The sequence below is a fragment of the Rhinoderma darwinii genome, chromosome 8 (assembly GCF_050947455.1).
Source record: "Rhinoderma darwinii isolate aRhiDar2 chromosome 8, aRhiDar2.hap1, whole genome shotgun sequence".
NCBI lineage: Eukaryota > Metazoa > Chordata > Amphibia > Anura > Rhinodermatidae > Rhinoderma > Rhinoderma darwinii.
In genome coordinates, this window is record NC_134694.1 from 114,274,969 (window position 1) to 114,294,041 (window position 19,073).

The following is a 19,073-nucleotide window of genomic DNA, read 5'->3' on the forward strand; positions in this document are numbered from 1 at the left end:
TAGTTTGTCATTATGTAATGTCTGATATTGTCTGTTCATGTTCCCTCTGAATTGTAAAGTGCGGCAGAATATGTTGGCGCCATATAAGATTATTAATATTATTATTATTAACCCTATAATACTCGCAGAGCTCTTTTGTTCCCGGTCGCGGTCTGTCTCTAGGTCCGGATACGGACGTGTCGCCTGTGACATTGGACAATTGTGTTCGCTTCCTATTGTGGCAGCCAAATCTGGAGAATTTTATGAAGGAAATCTTCACGGGCTCCGCTACTAGCAGGGATCAGCGTCTCTCGTGTAATCTGTAGCAAAGACTTGACCTAAAAGATCAGCCATTGCCGGAATCGCTCTTCTGCTGACTAGTACGGCGCTGCCCATAGAGTGGTCTAGATTTTGTCTATAACGATTACTGAAAATATCGGTCTGAGGGATCCAGGGCTAATACTCTTGGTGAAATATCGGCTCACCTACTAGAGGTACTATACATACAATGTCAAGTCATTTTGCAAATACCCTGCATTATCTATCTTGTACTGATCTCGAATTACATGCTGTTTTATGCTCTAGTGAGATCCAGAGCTGCATTCATAATTCTGCTGGTTGCTGCTGGAATCACTGATGATAGACCCATCCCAAGCAGTTTAGCTGAGCACCACATACAAAAAACAGAAGGGACCTCATAACATATTTACCTGGGACAGGAGGACTCAGTGCTTGTTTGTACCCCTCACCCCATCTCCTTTCCCTGATCCCTGGGTCAATACCCCCACAAGCTTGTTTGATTGTATTGTAGGGTCTGTGGAGAGGGAGTCCCTGTATAGGGATCATTAAAATTAGGGATGAGGCAAACCCTCTCTCCAGGGGCTACATAGCAGTCGCATGAGCTGCCTTTATGAAATGTATTTCCTTGGCTCCTCTAATGCAATGTTCTCTGGTAAACTGAATAGCGTGAGATTTTTTTAAATTACTTTAAACTAGCGCAGAGTCTGGTGCCAAAGATGCAGATCGCTAATCATAAGAGCATATTCTGTACAAACACTGAACCAGCAGAGGGTGCTAGGAGATGTGAGCACAGGGTTCAGAAGAAGCTGGCAGAATTCGGAATACAGCTCTGGAAATAACTTTGTAACATTATAATTCAAGTTAATTACATAAGTAAAACAAAGCATTTGCACAGGTAATCAACCATGAAGGTAAAGTAGAACTATGTACAAAATGTCATTTTTTTTGTCAGCAGTTTTGTTTTAATTTGTGTTTTATAATAAACATTCACGGTCAATGTGCCCTAATAACAAAGCTATACAGTGCCCTAATAGCAGTCCTATAGTGCGTCCTTGCAAGAAAGCCGTACAGTGCCTACATAACAGTGCTATACAGTGCCCTAATAACAAAGCTATACAGTGCCCTAATAACAATAATATACAGTGCCCTAATAACAAAGCTATACAGTGCCCTAACAACAAAGCTATACAGTGCCCTTATAACAAATCTATACACTGCCCTAATAACAAAGCTATACAGTGCCCTAATAGGAGTCCTATAGTGCGCCCTTGCAAGAAAGCCGTACAGTGCCTACATAACAGTGCTATACAGTGCCCTAATAACAAAGCTATACAGTGCCCTAATAAAGCTATACAGTGCCCTAATAACAAAGCTATACAGTGCCCCAATAACAAAGCTATACAGTGCCCTAATAACAAAGCTATACAGTGCCCTAATAACAAAGCTATATAGTGCCCTAATAACAAAGCTATACAGTGCCCTAATAACAGTGCCCTAATAAAGCTATACAGTGCCCCAATAACAAAGCTATACAGTGCCCTAATAACAAATCTATACACTGCCCTAATAACAAAGCTATATAGTGCCCTAATAACAAAGCTATACAGTGCCCTAATAACAAAGCTATACAGTGCCCTAATAACAAATCTATACACTGCCCTAATAACAAAGCTATATAGTGCCCTAATAACAAAGCTATACAGTGCCCTAATAACAGTGCCCTAATAAAGCTATACAGTGCCCTAATAACAAAGCTATACAGTGCCCTAATAACAATACTATAAAATGCCCTAATAACAAAGCTATACAGTGCCCTAATAAGAAAGCTATGCAGTGCCCTAATAACAAAGCAATACAGTGCCCTAATAACAAAGCTATACAGTGCCCTAGTAACAAAGCTATACAGTGTCCTAATATCAGTGTTATACAGTGCCTACATAACGGTGCTATACAGTCCTAATAACAATGTATAGCACAGATGTATAGAAAAAAAAGCAGGAATGAGTAAAAAAAAGGTCTTATTAAAACGTACAATGCGTTTCAAGGTCGGTCTGGCCTTCTTTTTTTTTTTTTTTTACAGGATATAATTTTTGTTTTTAAAGAACCCCAATCTTAAACCAGGTGTCCAACTACAAACCGGACGTGTCCTGGGTCCACAAACACCAAATCACAGACAGCCAATGTTTTTCTTTGGACTAACGGACAAAGTGTTTATACAATCCAAAGAAAATATAAGAATAAATATGAATCTGAATGTTAACCAGCAAACATTGTATCCATGGGAAATGTAACCTACATAAATATCTGAACGACTATGATTAACCATATACAACCAAATTACTGCACTTGTGGAAAATTTTGCCCAAGAAAACTGAAAAGCAAAACATTGAAAATATCCGCATACACATATATAGACACATATACACCTATATACACATATACACCTATATACACATATACACCTATATACACATATACATGTCTAAAAGATATACAGGTCACACCAAGGAATTATTTGACTGTAAACATAAAAAACAGCCCCACTGTGGTTTCTAGTGTTCTCATATATTATATTATTTTGTTATTTTTACACTTGAATACTAAAGGATGAAACATTACCAATAACTGAGTGTCAACGTGTGGCCTCAATTCTCTCATTGACACCCTCAGGGAACAGTTTACATAACTTGAAAATCCCAAAAGATTCCCTATTGATTAATCTCTGGAAAGGATTTGGAATTTTACCAGAAACGTGTTCCAAGCTGGTTTACTCGTCGACGTCCTTATTATGTTGCAAGTGAAAATGTTTGGAAATACTGTGATTTAACGCTGCAGGATTAATGTCATGGAGGTGTTGGTTCAGCCTGGCTCGTGTTGTCTGGGTTACAGTTGACATTGCTGGTGAGGCAAGGAAGCCATCGGTACCCTTCCCCGCCATTCGGTGCTTTTCATGTGACGTCATCACGCCAACTGTTTCGTTCCACTAGAGCAGGCCTGAATTGCTGGAGGAGAGGACGGCATGGGAACGGGGAGAGTGACACTATGTACAGGGGTCAGTGCGGCGCTATCTACAGGAGGAGTGTGGCATTATCTATATGGGCACTGTGGCACTACCTACATTAGCAATGTGTGTGGAACTACTTACATGGCACTACCTGCATGGGGCACTGTGGCATTATGCCACTATTTACAGGGAGCAGTGTCGGGAACTATCTACAGGGGGCACTGTATGAGGCACTATCCACATGGGCAGTGTGTGGCACTATCTACACGGGGCACTGAACGAGGCACTATCTATGCTTGTTTTTACGATACCAGAACTGGTCAGAACATATCCACTAGCCTAATACTATTTTTTTAGTGCTTGTAATATCAAGGGCTAGGCTGGTGGATAAGTGCAGACCAATACTCGTAGCGTTAAAACCAGAGTGTAGCGGGAACGTGGTTTGAAAACGATGCGTTTGGAAACCCCCTTTAAAAATCCTGTGCTTGCCCCTGCCGGTGTTATGTCGGCCGCACAACCTTTTCTGGTGAGCATTATTTTATCGTTTCATTGCATTATATACCCACATTCATTGCACTATAGAAGAGGCTGGACGCAGCTGCAGGCTTAAGGGAAGCCGACATGACCGTCCTGGTAGGGAAAGGGTTAATGTTACGAGGTGAGGGAAAGTTGAAGGAGCTGAAGGAGGGACGGGGAGGAGTTAAGGGGGGCGGGGGGGGCCGTTACTGCGCTTCCCGCTGTTTCTCGGCATTGAGCCGGAAGCAGCGGGAGGAGTAACACACAGTAAGCAAAGCTCCCCGTTGCCCGGTTTTTTAGTGATGGCAGAGGCCCTGATTTTAGAGCGGCTGCGCGCCGCTGCTGTGCACCACGGTCCCGGATGGCTGGAGGAGACCGTGGCTGCATTAACGCGGATCCCGGACGCCGTTTCGCCACGTCGGGCACGGCGTTCGGGGTCTGTTGCAAGGGACAGGCTCCCCTCCCCCGGCCCCCCTACGAGCATGGCTATGGCGGCGGGGGGGGAGTCGGCAACAACCGCTCCTGCGCTGGGCAGGCAGAGAGCGGTGGCAGGGGTGACGGCGATGCAGGCTGTGTCGACCCGTCCCTCTCGGCGGTCCCGACCTCCAGAGCGCCTTAGTCCGGAGGTAGTCCCGCGGACACGGCGTCGCAGAGGGAGCCCGATCCCGGACGCTGCAGGCCAGGCAGCTGGGAGGACCGCCCCTTCCCAGGCCCTGCGTCCTGGCAGGAATCCCAGGCCGCGACGGGGTCCGGCGGTAAGCAGGGAGTCGCAGGCTGGGCTCCCTGTCACCCCTCCCCCATCAGATGGAAGATGTCGAGAGCAAGGTACGGCCGCCCCGCATGGTGATGTTCCGGCCAGGGGGCAGGCTTCGTCAGGATCGTCTAGACGGACGACTAGATCTGCAGCGACGTCGAGGCAACAGGTCCGGTCGGAAGTCTGGGTCCCGGCGGTCGGGCGGCAGGTTGCCGGCCCATCGGTCAGCGCGTCCTCATCCCCTTTTCGAAGATGTCGTTGGGAGGGACAGTCGTCGGCGAGAGAAGAACTGGAGGAAGGTGAACTGGACGTCTATCGTCGAGGTCAGGATGGTCCGGCTGACGGGAACACAGCGCCTGTGCAGCCCGGTGAGTGTATAACTCCATTATTGTCTTATCCAGCGATTTTTATGTCGGGTGTCGGCGGGGGGGCTGCTAGCATAGCATCGGGGGCCGGTAGTGGCGCGGGCGGACGCGACGGAGCGGGTATGGCAGAGTTAGTGGGTTGCTTACGGGAGCTGGTGGGGCGCCTGGATAGGGCCGCGGCGCCGGTAGTAACGGAAGTGTCCCCTGCGGTAGTTTGGGAAGGCCCCAGGGACGTGGGATCGTTGCAGGCGCGTCCTGTGGTGGCGGTTAGAGAGGCGGTCGCGGTGTCGGTGCAGACTGAGGCACAGAAGGACGGCGATCGAGTGCGCATGGACGATCGTGCTCGGGGGGAGGTGTATGTTTGTTTTGAGGGTCCGTTGGGGGCGCATTTAAAGCAGGAGGTGCGTGATCGGATCTGGAAAGATGAATATGTTGAAATTTTTTCTCTCTTGCCGCTGGCTAAATTCAATTTGGATAAGAGCAAGCGGGATGAGAGTAAAAAGGACGAGGAGGAACGGCGGCGGTATAGGCTTATCCCGCAGACGTTCGTTAATTGGTCGCAGGCGTTCGCCATATTGGCTAGTGTGATAGGGGAAAAGGCGCCGGAAAATTGTTCGGCGTTATTTTGTTATTTTGATGCTATTGGGGAGGCTCATAGGGCGTATGGGGGTCAGGCGTGGCTGCGATATGATGAGCAATTCCGTCAGCGGAAGGCGGTTCGGCCGGCGATTCGGTGGGACCAGAAGGATATTGCTCTCTGGTTACGGGTTACGGCTCCGGTTAGGCAGCCCTTTCCCGGGAGCGGTGGCCAGGGAGGCCAGTCTAGTCAGAGTGGACCAAGCGGCGGGGGAAAGGCGGGGTTTTGCTGGCAATTCAATGAAGGCCAGTGCAAGTTTGGGGCCACGTGCAAGTTCAAGCACGTGTGCTCCGAGTGTAATGGTGCATCACACGGGGCGGCAAAATGTCTGCGAAAAAAGAGGTCCGGGAACCAGCAGGGGGCTGGTCAAGGGGGTGTCGCCGGTGAGGGTGGAAAGGATGGCCCCTTATCTAAATGAGTATCCGGATAGGGCGGCAGCTAAGTTGCTTTATGAAGGGTTTAGTGTTGGTTTTGTTATTCCTCCGCCTCCTTATGAGGTTCCGGTTACGCGGAGAAATTTAAAATCGGCTTACTTGCATGCGGAAGTCGTGTCGGAAAAGTTGTTAAAAGAAGTTTCGTTGGGGCGCATGTCGGGGCCATTTGTGGAGTCGCCGGTGAAAGATTTAGTTGTGTCCCCTTTGGGTATTGTCCCTAAACGCGAGCCCGGAAAGTTTCGTTTGATTCAACATTTATCGTATCCCAAAGGTTCGTCGGTAAATGACGGGATTGATCACGAGTTGTGTTCCGTAGTTTATACCTCATTCGATAAGGCGGTGGGGTTAGTGCGGGCTGCGGGTCTGGGGGCGCTGCTAGCAAAAACCGACATCGAGGCGGCGTTCAGGTTGTTGCCGGTGCATCCAGAAAGCCAACGGCTGTTGGGTTGTTTTTGGAATGGGGCCTTTTTACGTGGATCGGTGCCTTCCGATGGGGTGTTCTCTTTCTTGTGCATACTTCGAGGCGTTTAGTAGCTTCGTGGAGTGGGTAACGAGGGGAGTATCCGGGGTCGATTCGTTGATCCATTACTTAGATGATTTTTTGTGCGTTGGCCCGGGGGGTTCGCCGGTTTGCGGTAACTTGCTTCATGCCCTGCAGAAGGTGGCGAGGGATTTTGGGATCCCTTTGGCGCCGGAAAAAACGGAGGGCCCGGTAGCGACGATTTGTTTCTTGGGAATCGAAATTGACTCGGTGGCAATGGAGTGTCGGCTCCCGGCGGATAAGTTGGGTGCTTTGAGGCTGGAGGTGCGACGGGCTTGTAGAAGGAAGAAAATGTCGCTGAGGGAGCTTCAGTCGCTGCTGGGGAAGTTGAATTTCGCCTGCCGGATTATGCCGATGGGGAGGGTGTTTGGTAGAAGGTTGGCGGCGGCAACGGCGGGAGTGCGGGCGCCGCATCATTTTGTGAGGCTCAAGGAGGAGCACCGAGCTGATCTTCAGGTTTGGGATGACTTCTTGGGCCAGTACAATGGTCGCTCGCTATGGATGGCCCCAGCGCAGGATACGAGTGATCTGAATATTTTCACGGATGCGGCTGGGGCGGGTGGCTTTGGAGCTTACGGGGGAGGTCCGTGGTGCGCAGGTCAATGGCCGGCTAGCTGGGTGTCCAGTGGATTGACGCGGAATCTGGCCCTGCTCGAGCTGTTTCCCATCGTGGTGGCGGCTACCATTTGGGGGGACAGGCTCAGGGATAAGAAGGTCCGTTTTTACTGCGACAACATGGGGGTGGTGCTTGCCATTAATAACATCACGGCGTCCTCTCCTCCGGTAGTTCAATTGTTGCGACATTTAGTGTTGGTGTGTTTGTCGTTGAACGCGTGGGTGGTGGCGGTGCATGTCCCGGGTGTACGGAATTGTGTTGCTGATGCTCTTTCTCGCTCGCAGTGGGACCGGTTTCGGCAATTGGCCCCGGGAGCGGAACGTCTCGGTTTGGCTTGTCCGGATCATCTATGGGATCTGGTATCGGTCCCGTAGAGCAGCTGTTACAAAGGTCTTTGGCGCGCACAACGTGGAGGGCTTATGCTGCTTGTTGGAGGCAGTGGGAGGAGTGGGTAAGAGAGTTGGGTGATGTCAATACGGATAGAGACAGGTTGGTGGCACTTTTGTATTGGTTAGGGGATGCCTGGGAGGGGGGGTTTTCAGTAGCGAAGGTGAACCGGTTTATATCCGCGGTGGCGTTTGGGCTTAAGTTGCGGGGCTTGCGGGATGTATCGAAGGAATTTCTGGTATCGCAGGCTTTGAAGGGGTTGCGCAGAGGTAGGGTGGAGGCGGATAGTAGAAGGCCGGTGTCGTTTGCTTTGCTGGGCTTGTTGGGCGGTTCATTGGCATCGGTATGTCGTTCTTCAGATGAAATGGATTTGTTTCGGTTGGCTTTCTCGTTGGCGTTCTTCGGAGCATTTAGAATAGGTGAGTTGGTGTCGCCAAGTACTAAACAGGCAGGGGGGCTGAGATCTGGGGAGGTGAGCCTTTTTGCAGATCGGTTGGAGGTATGGTTGCGTAGATCAAAAACTGACCAATTAGGGAAGGGAAAACTGATAGTTTTGTTCGCTCTCCCGGGGTCGGTCATGTGCCCAGTAGAGTGCATGCGGGGTTTTACAAAAAACAGGGGGTCTCCAGATTTGCCTTTGTTACGTCATGTGGACGGGTCGTTCTTGTCCAGGTTTCAGTTTGGAGCTGTTTTTAAAAAATGTTTGACGGCGGTTGGGGTTGCGGCAGGCTCATATTCATCTCATTCCTTCCGGATTGGCGCAGCAACGGAAGCAGGGCGCTGGGGGTTGGATGATGAGGGGGTGAGGCGTATTGGTCGTTGGGAGTCTAAAAGGTTTAAGTCCTATGTCCGCCCCCATATGTTGTAATTTTGTTGTTTATGCTTGCAAATGTTATATGGTGGTGCCTAACTGTGTTTTCCGTTTCAGATTCGCCTCCTTGTCTGGTGTGGTTGATGGGTCATTCGTACGTGCACTGGGGGGCTTTGAGGGCGGACGTCCGCCCGGATGGTCGCCAGTTGCGCATTCCGCGACAGGATGCGGTTGTGCATTGGCTGGGGTTTAGAGGTATGTCGTGGAACAGGGTGTTGGCGGAATTCCAGACATATGTGCGGCTTGATAGGGTTCCGGAGGTTTTAGTGTTGCACGTGGGTGGGAATGACTTAGGAGTCCGCCCTTTTCGTGAGTTGGTGCGGGATATCAAACATGATTTGTTGTGTTTGTGGGTATCTTATCCCAAGTTGGTGGTAGTGTGGTCGGACATAGTCCCAAGGAAGCATTGGCGGTTAGCTAGATCGGTGGAGAGAGTCAATAAGGCTCGGATAAAAGTTAACCGGGCGGTGTCCCGTTTTGTGGCGAAGAACGGGGGCATTTGCGTGAGGCATAGGGATTTGGAGTCAGGATTGGGGAATTTCTGGAGGAGTGACGGGGTTCATCTGACCGAGGTTGGCATTGATATTTGGAGCTTGGCTATAGCAGAAGGCATAGAAAGGGCGGTGGTGGTGTGGAGGAACTCACAGGCTTAAGGTGGTCAAGGCCTGTTTCGCGGTGGCGGGGGGAGTCCTTGAGGCCAGTCAGTACAAAATGGTGGGGGGGTCGCATCGGGGGTATGCGTCCCCCAAAAAAGGTACATGGTTGAAGACTTCATCGGGTGTTATCCCTTTGAAGTGGTCTTCTGGTAGAAGGTATGTCACTTGAAGGCTTCATCGGGTGTTATCCCTTTGAAGTGGACTTCTAGTGGTCGGTATATCACTTGAGGGCTTCATCGGGTGTTATCCCCTTGAAGTGGACTTCTAGTGGTTGGAGCCATCTGCAGAGGTGAACGGTGCTTCCGAGCTGGTTTACGGCTGGAGGTAATTAGTGGTTTGCAGATGGCTAATTCGGTGTGTTCTTGAAAGGAACATCTGAAGGGGCTTCAAGGACTTCCTCTGCTCGGGTTAATGTTAACGTTTAATTGTTATTTATGATTCTGACCCATGTTGGGTCATGTGAATTATTAGGAGGAATTCTCTGGTGGATTCCTAACTAGTTATCCGAATGTTTCGGATTTAAATTGTTTTTATAAAACTGTGAAATTAATAAACGGCTGCTGTGGCCATTTCACATCCAACCTCGGTGTCATGTGTCGTTACTAAATGGGGGTGGGGGATAGTATGGTTTAAGGTTAACACACGACTCTACCTAGGCAGGTCAAGAAGAGGCTGGACGCAGCTGCAGGCTTAAGGGAAGCCGACATGACCGTCCTGGTAGGGAAAGGGTTAATGTTACGAGGTGAGGGAAAGTTGAAGGAGCTGAAGGAGGGACGGGGAGGAGTTAAGGGGGGCGGGGGGGGCCGTTACTGCGCTTCCCGCTGTTTCTCGGCATTGAGCCGGAAGCAGCGGGAGGAGTAACACACAGTAAGCAAAGCTCCCACCCTCCCACCCTTGTTTTGTTACTCCTTAGGTCTTATGTACGTCTGTCTATGAGCGTTGTGTTTTATTTTGTGTGCTTATTTAACATGTTTTTCTTTTTTCCGGAGTAGGTTCTGTTGTCATGGCAGCTGGCGGGGGGAGTCCTTGAGGCCAGTCAGTACAAAATGGTGGGGGGGTCGCATCGGGGGTATGCGTCCCCCAAAAAAGGTACATGGTTGAAGACTTCATCGGGTGTTATCCCTTTGAAGTGGTCTTCTGGTAGAAGGTATGTCACTTGAAGGCTTCATCGGGTGTTATCCCTTTGAAGTAGACTTCTAGTGGTCGGTATATCACTTGAGGGCTTCATCGGGTGTTATCCCCTTGAAGTGGACTTCTAGTGGTTGGAGCCATCTGCAGAGGTGAACGGTGCTTCCGAGCTGGTTTACGGCTGGAGGTAATTAGTGGTTTGCAGATGGCTAATTCGGTGTGTTCTTGAAAGGAACATCTGAAGGGGCTTCAAGGACTTCCTCTGCTCGGGTTAATGTTAACGTTTAATTGTTATTTATGATTCTGACCCATGTTGGGTCATGTGAATTATTAGGAGGAATTCTCTGGTGGATTCCTAACTAGTTATCCGAATGTTTCGGATTTAAATTGTTTTTATAAAACTGTGAAATTAATAAACGGCTGCTGTGGCCATTTCACATCCAACCTCGGTGTCATGTGTCGTTACTAAATGGGGGTGGGGGATAGTATGGTTTAAGGTTAACACACGACTCTACCTAGGCAGGTCAAGAGCGCCTTCCACTTTCCTTCTTCTAATAAAAAAGCTACACATTGTGAACATAACAGATCTATACAACAGTCAAATAGCAAAGCTATACAGTGCTTACATAACAGTGCCCATAAAAGATACACAATGCCATCGTACTGTAAGGCCTCATGCACACGACTATAGCCATGTGCACGGCCCGTGTTTGCGGCACGGACGGCCGCAGAGAGTCATCCGCGGGCCGTCCTCAATTCACGGACCGTGCACACATTGACTTCAATGAGCCTGGACCACAAATGCGGTCCATAAAATGACTTGTCCTATTGTTTTGCGGTCCGGGCTCCCGGCCAATCACGGACCGTGTAAACCACGGTCGTGTGCATGGGCCCATAGAAATTAATGGGTTCGCAATTCATCTGCATTTTGCGGATGAATTGCGGACGCAAACACACGTTCGTGTGCATGAGGCCTAACAGTGTTTTACAGCAGCCGAATAACAAAGCTATAGTGTCTGCTCAGCCGGGCTATACGGTCTCCACATAATAGTGCCGTACAGTGTCTACAGAACAGTTCTATCATGTCCCTGCATAAAACTATAGTAAGAATTCTCCAGCCAAAGCCATAAAGTCAAGGATATTCTTCTAGTAGGGAAGGTGGAAGAGCCGTCTAAAACCGCACTGCAGCCCCGTCATTATCATATAAGATGTTCTTTAGACGTTCCACATGTATTATTTGTACAGACCGCCTATAACTTGTACTTTATCATATGGAATAATTCTCCCCTGACCGGTATTACTGATATGGGTGCTGGTGTTTTTAGATTTTTGTGTACAGCCCGACCCATGGTTGTAGTTTCCGGGTTCTCACTCCTGACCACGTGATGTTGCAGGGAGCAGCGCCGCACCCTTTACCCGGGTTATATTCTGTGTGACTGTCGCTTGTCATCCACTTATTTGTATGATTTTGGCGTTTTACAACCGATCATTTTCACCTATGTTTTTCAGTAACCCCGTCCCTACCCAGTGGCGGACACAGACTGCAAAAGGCCCCTGTGCAGATAATGTGCCAGGGCCCCCCCCCCCCCCACCCCGCAAACTTCTCATGGCCGACGGTCCGCTTTCAGCTGCATCGCTGGGTCTCCTAAGTGACCCAACAATGCAGCACTAGCAGCCGGGGCGTCACTAAGGCTGGGTTCACACACACACTATTTACGGACGTAATTTGGGCGTTTTAGCATTGAATTACATCCGAAAATGCGGCTCAAAAGCGTCGGAAAACATCTGCCCATTCATTTGAATGGGTCTTACGATGTTCTGTGCCGATGGTCATTTTTTTTTACGCGCCGCTGTCGAAAGGCGGCGCGTAAAAAACTGCCTGTCACTTCTTCAGATGTAAATGGAGCCGTTTTCCATGGACTCCATGGAAAACCAGCTTCAATTACTTCCGTAGTGGACGCAGCAAAAGACGCCTGCACATGCCATTACGGCTGAAATTACGGTGCTGTTTTCTCCTGAAAACAGCACAGTAATTTCAGCCGTAACAGACGCTGCCGTGTGAACATACCCTCAGGGCTTAAAATGTCCGGGAAATAGCCCCAATACATATGTGTCCGCCCCAAAAAAAAGTGTGTGTATAGGAGACAGCATAGCATATCTATAGCACTACGACCCTATAAACTATGGATAGGATTAGATACAGTGGCTGAGCAGACAGTATCACACATGATAGGATTAGATACAGTGGCTCAGAAGGCAGTATCACACATGATAGGATTAGATACACAGCTCAGCAGACAGTATCACACATGATAGGATTAGATACAGTGGCCCAGCAGACAGTATCACACATGATAGGATTAGATACAGTGGCTCAGCAGACAGTACCACACATGATAGGATTAGATACAGTGGCTCAGCAGACAGTACCACACATGATAGGATTAGATACAGTGGCTCAGCAGACAGTATCACACATGATAGGATTAGATACAGTGGCTCAGCAGACAGTACCACACATTATAGGATTAGATACAGTGGCTCAGCAGACAGTATCACACATGATAGGATTAGATACAGTGGCTCAGCAGACAGTATCACACATGATCGGATTAGATATAGGGCCCAGCACAGTATCATACATGATTGGATTAGATACACAGCTCAGCAGACTGTATCACACATGATAGGATTAGATACAGGGCCCAGCTCGCTGACATTGCGGCTCCAGCGCTGGACCCAGGAAAGGTAAGAATAATAATTTTGCTTCTTTATGTGTTACTGATTATTTTTGTGTGTTTGTGTTTTTTTTACAGGTTCGGTTGTTGGACTTCGGATACGAGGACTTCAATGACGGCGTTTTTTTTATTCTCAATAAAATGGTTAATGAGGGTTGTGTTTTTATTTCAATAAAAAAAATTTCTATGTGCTTGTATCTTTTTAAACTTTATTATCACCGCCTTAGTAATGGCCGCTGGCTGATTGACAACCTCCATTACTAAGGCGAGGCTTAATGTTAGCCGGTGCAGAGTCTACACTAACCCCCATTATTACCCCGGTACCCACCGCCACCAGGGGTACTGGGAAGAGCCGGGTACAAACCAGTACCCGACCAGCTGTAGTGACGGGCAGGCACCGGGGTGGCCGCAGGCTGGTAGTATTAGGCTGGGGAAGGCCAAAAACAGTGGCCCTTCCCACCCTTGTAATGCTGCCTGCTGCTGCTGTGTTGTATCTGGCTGGTTATGAAAATTGGGGGGGACCCGACATCGTTCTTTCCAATTATTTTTTAAATGACGTGGGGTACCCCCCATTTTCATAACCAGCCAGATACAATAAAGCAGCAGCAGCCTAGCATCACCAGGGTAGGAAGGGCCACTGTATCTGGCCTTTCCCCTCCTGATAATACCAGCCTGCGGCCACCCCAGTGGCCGACCATCACTACAGATGGTCAGGTACTGGATCGTACCCGGCTCTTCCCAGCACCCCTGGTGGCGGTGGGTACCGGGGTAATAAAGGGGGTTAGTGTTAGCCTCTGCATCCGCTAACACTAAGCCCCGTCTTAGCAATGGATGCTGTCAATCAGCCGGCGGCCATTACTAAGGCGGTAGTAATATAGTTTAAAAAAAACCACAAAGACATAGAAAAAATATTTTATTGAAATAAAAAAAAAAAACACAACCCTCATTAACCATTTTATTAATAAAAAAAAAAGCTGTCATCGAAGTAGTCCTGGAATCCGCCGTAGTCCAACGACCGAACCTGTAAGAAAACACACAAAAAATGATTAGTAACACATGTGTTAGGGTATGTGCACACACACTAATTACGTCCGGAATTGACGGACGTATTTCGGCCGCAAGTACCGGACCGAACACACTGCAGGGAGCCGGGCTCCTAGCATCATAGTTATGTACGACGCTAGGAGTCCCTGCCTCGCTGCCGGACAACTGTCCGGTACTGAAAACATGATTACAGTACAGGACAGTTGTCCCACAGCGAGGCAGGGACTCCTAGCGTCGTACATAAGTACGACGCTAGGAGCCCGGCTCCCTGCAGTGTGTTCGGTCCGGTACTTGCGGCCGAAATACATCCGTCACTTACGGACGTAATTAGTGTCTGTGCACATACCCTAAGGCTTAGATACAGGGCCCATGTGTGATACTGTCTGTGGGACCCTGTATCTAAGCCTACCACAAGGTAGGCTTAGATACAGGGTCCAGCAGACAGTAATCTTATACAGTATAAGATTACTGTGTGCTGGGGCCCTGTATCTAAACCTACAGTGTGGTAGGCTTAGATACAGGGCCCAGCAGACAGGATCACGCATGGGCCATGTATCTAAGCCTACCATGTGATTGGCTTAGATACAGGGCCCAGCAGACAGCATCACACAATCTGTGATCCTGTCTCATGGGCCCCCTAAGCCTGCTACATCGTAGGCTTAGGGGTTGTGCAGTCCCTAAACATTGATGGCCTATCCTCAGGATAGGCCATCAATAGCTGATGTGTCGCCCGGGACCCGCAAATCAGCTGTTTTGAAGGGGCCGCAGCACTCGTACGAGAGCTGCTTCCCCTTCATTTCACTACTTGCTCACACTGTGAATCGCCGAACAGTGTGACCGGAATGAAGTGACAGGAATGAAGGGGAGCAGCTCTCGTACGAGTGCTGCGGCCCCTTCAAAACAGCTGATTGGCGGGTCCCAGGAGTCGGACCCCGCCAGTCAGGGCTATCTTACCTTCCTCTTCGGCCGCGGCGGGAGTTCTGTCGTCTCGATGCTGTGCGCGGCGCATAGCGCTGTGACGTCATGTGCTGCGCACAGCGCCTGACGTCAGGACCTCCGCTGCGATCCGGAACCAGGAAGGTAAGTAAAGTATGTTACTATAGTAACAGGGGCCCGCGGCCCGAGTTACTATAGTAACTTTTTATTGATGTGGTGCGGGGGGCCGTGGGCCCCCCTGGCTTCGGGGCCCGGTCGCAATTGCGACCGCTGCGACCCCTATAGCTACGCCAGTGGTCCACGGGCCTCTGTCTCAGTCCTCAGCATCGCGCAGCTGAGAACTGAGTCGGCCAGCAGAGGAACGGGCCCCCTTCCCACGCGGGGCCCTTGTGCAGCTGCACCGGCTGCACATGCGGTATGTCCGCCCCTGTCCCTACCCCTGGTGACATACTGATGCATAGACTCTATATCAGATGGACGGAGCGACATACAGATCTTCCTAGATAAGAACGTTTACAGATCTGAATCGTATGGATGAGAAGAAGTAGCTGGTGACAAGTGTGATGTGTAATGACGCACATGACAAAGAGAGCGCGGGATGTGGAGGGTGGGGGCTCCCGACATTCCTGTTGTTTTCCTGTTTTGTGTGGGAACTAAATAAACAGAAAGACAGAGGTCCCAAAGAAATACAGATGTTCTAGACTAATACAGATGTTCCAGAAAAATACAGCTGCTCTAGATAAATACAGATGTTCCAAATAAATACAGAAGTTCTAGAAAAACACGAGGTTCTAAATAAATACAGGAGGTTCTAGATAAATACAGATGTTCCAGATAAATACAGAAGTTCTAGAAAAATAGAGGTTCTAGATAAATACAGATGTTCAAGAAAAATGCAAACGTTCCAGATAAATACAGATGTTCCAGAAACCGGCAGGTTGTTCTAGATAAATACAGATGTTCTAGATAAATACAGAAGTTCTAGGAAAAATACAGAGGTTCTAGATAAATACAGATGTTCAAGAAAAATACAAACGTTCCAGATAAATACAGATGCCCCAGAAACCGGCAGGTCGTTCTAGATAAATACAGATGTTCCAGATAAATACAGAAGTTCTAGAAAAATACTGAGGTTCTAGATAAATACAGATGTTCCAGAAAAAATACAGCCGTTCCAGAAAACTGCAGGTGGTTCTAGATAAATACAGATGTTCATGAAAAATACAGAGGTTCTAGATAAATACAGATGTTCCAGAAAAAATACAGATGTTCTAGATGAATACAGTTGCTCCAGAAAAATACAGATGTTCTAGAGAAATACAGATGATCTAGATACATACTGATGTTCTAGAACAATGCAGAGGCCCTAAAGAAATACAGATGCTCCAGACATCTACAGATGTTCTAGAACAATACAGATGTCCTGAAAAAATACAATGTTCTAGAGAAATAGAGGTATCAAAGAAATGCAGATGTTCTAGCAGAAGGCAGAGAATTTAGGCTGGGAATAAAGACGTTCTAAAGAAATACAGAGGCTCTAAAGACCCAGAAAATACAGAAATACAGAGAACCCAGACAATAAATAGGGGTCCTAGATAATAGATAATACACAATTTCTAAAGAAACCTAGATATTCTAAACAAGACAGACGCTCTAAAGGAGCACAGAGATTCAAAAGAAATACAGATGTTCTAGATGAGAATTACTAAGACTCTAGGTAAGAAATATATCTATATGTTCTAGATGGGAGATAGAGGTTCTAGACAAGAAGTCCGCAGGATTTAGAACATTTCACGATTAGTCTCCCTGAGGGTATGTTAACACAGCCTATTTTCGGGCCATAAACGCCCGACAAACGGCAGAAAAATCGGAAACAGAACGCCTCCAAACATCTGCCCATTGATTTCAATCGGAAAACGGTGTTCTGTTCCGATGGGCCACGTAAAAAAAACGGCCGCGAAAAAGAAGTGCAGGTCACTTCTTGGGTCGTTTTTGGAACTGTTTTTCATTGACTATTGAAAACAGCTCCAAAAACGGCCATAAAAAACGCAGCGAAAATCGCGAGTGGCTTAAAAAAAACGCCTGAAAATCAGGAGCGGTTTTCCCTTGAAAGCAGCTCTGTATTTTCAGACCTTTTTGAGTCTGTAGCAGTTATATTGCGGTTTTGAATAAACTCTATGACTTTGCCGAGGTTTCTCCAGAAATCAGAAAACCACTTTGTCTGTGTAACATCCTAGAGCTCATGCGGCCCTGCTGAACGCCGCCAACAGAGGAGGCATCGGGTATTTCTGATTGTCAGAGCAGTCCTGCTGCTGTACCACCCCCCAAACCCAATTACCAAGGCATTGCCAGGCGACCTCCTCCTGCTCGGTTATGAGGGATGGTACATGGAGAGGATTCATCCGTATGCCAGTTGTTGTCTTTTAGGGCATGTTCACACACAAACTCAAAAACTTCTGAAAATACGGAGCGGTTTTCAAGGGAAACCTGCTCCTGATTTTCAGACGTTTTATAAGCCACTCGCGATTTTTTTGCTTGGATGGTGCACCAGGCTAAAGGGAACAATGCAAAGTGGTCCGGGCTGCAGAGGGCACAACGGCGGGTTGTCCGGGCACATACAGCAAATGTTGCCACAGCAGGGGGGCTCCAGAGGAGAACTTGAACAAGATAAACCCAAAATTGGAAATATCAGGACCTGCTCCATCCCCTGGAACATATTCTTCCCTTAAGCCAGGATCACACACATACAGTTTTGATGCTGTTTTTACGTCAGGTTTTGGCTCAGCTTTTTGAGCCAAAGACAGAATTGTACACAAAAAAGATGACTCCATCTTTATACCATTACTTCTTTTTAGATCCTCTTCTTGCTTTGACTAAAAAGATTGAGCCAAAAACTGCATCAAAACGGTGTGTGTGATCCTGGTCTTAAATACATTTTTTTCTAGGGGAGAATACGTGGCACAGAGAGGTGCACAGGGCACCACACAGAGCCACACGGGCTACAATTAGGGTTCGTAGAGTGGACCAGAATTGCACGGTGTTCTAAAACTGGAAGCTAAAAACTGCATCAAAATTGCACTGTGTGAACGAGGCCTGAGGGTACAGTCGCACTTTTTTGTGTTTTGGTAGCTGCTGTATTAGTAAAGTGGCCAGATGAGATTGTAGTGAACAGAATTGTACAAAACACCATTCACACAAGGCATTTTGTTCCGTTTCGTTGGTTTTTCCACAATTGACATCAATAGGAATAAAGGAAGCAAAAAAATGTAATTTCCCATAGGAGCAGTTTTATGAACATTTCCTAAAAATGTTTCCCTAGAAAACATGCTAAATTTGTATGTAGTATAACGATCATTACACAAAATAAAAAAAATCCTAATCCCTCCTATGGCAGCTGTAGATATGTATTACATGTACAAGCACAGTATCTCTCCATGCTCGGTTAGTGGGCGGATTCTTCCTAGAGTGGCGGCTGTGTGCACTGAGCCAATCACGTCTCTCCATGCTCGCTGAGTGGGCAGGTTCTTCCTAGAGTGGCGGCTGTGTGCTCTGAGCCAATCACGTCTCTCCATGCTCGCTGAGTGGGCAGGTTCTTCCTGGAGTGGTGGCTGTGTGCTCTGAGCCAATCACATCTCTCCATGCTCGCTGAGTGGGCAGGTTCATCCTGGAGTGGCGGCTGTGTGCTCTCCATGCTTCTCCTCCTCCTCCTCGTCCTCGTGCCGGTTCCGGTTCTTAGTGAGAAACTGCAGCTGCATCCCCCTCCTTTCCCTGTCTAGAATTTACAGAATTACACTGGATAGAATTCTTTGAAGCTGAGGAGATTTTTAACAATTAAGGCCGAATTCAGACGACCGTAGTTTACATCCACATGCCTGCTGTTAAAACAACAGCTGTCACACAGACACATGTATTTCAATGGAGCCGTTCACACAGCCATTCTTTCAACGGACCGTGTGAAGGGTCCGTTGAAGAGATAGAACATGTCCTATTTTCACGGATCCCTCAATAGACTCAAGTCTATATGGAACCGTGAAAATGGGACCCGCACGGGTGCAACTCGGACATGGAAAAACAGCAGTTTTTCACACCCGAGTTTGCACTCATTCGTGTGAACCTGGCCTCACAAAGAGTCTGCGGATGGGGAAAGGGGAACTACAGGCTACTGGG

The 19,073-nt window shown here is 48.1% G+C and overlaps 1 protein-coding gene across 1 annotated transcript in view; it reads right to left on the reverse strand.

Moving 5' to 3' along the window:
• Positions 1-19,073, reverse strand: part of NOTCH4 (notch receptor 4) — a 58,877-nt gene that overhangs the window by 36,380 nt on the left and 3,424 nt on the right. The window lies entirely within an intron of this gene.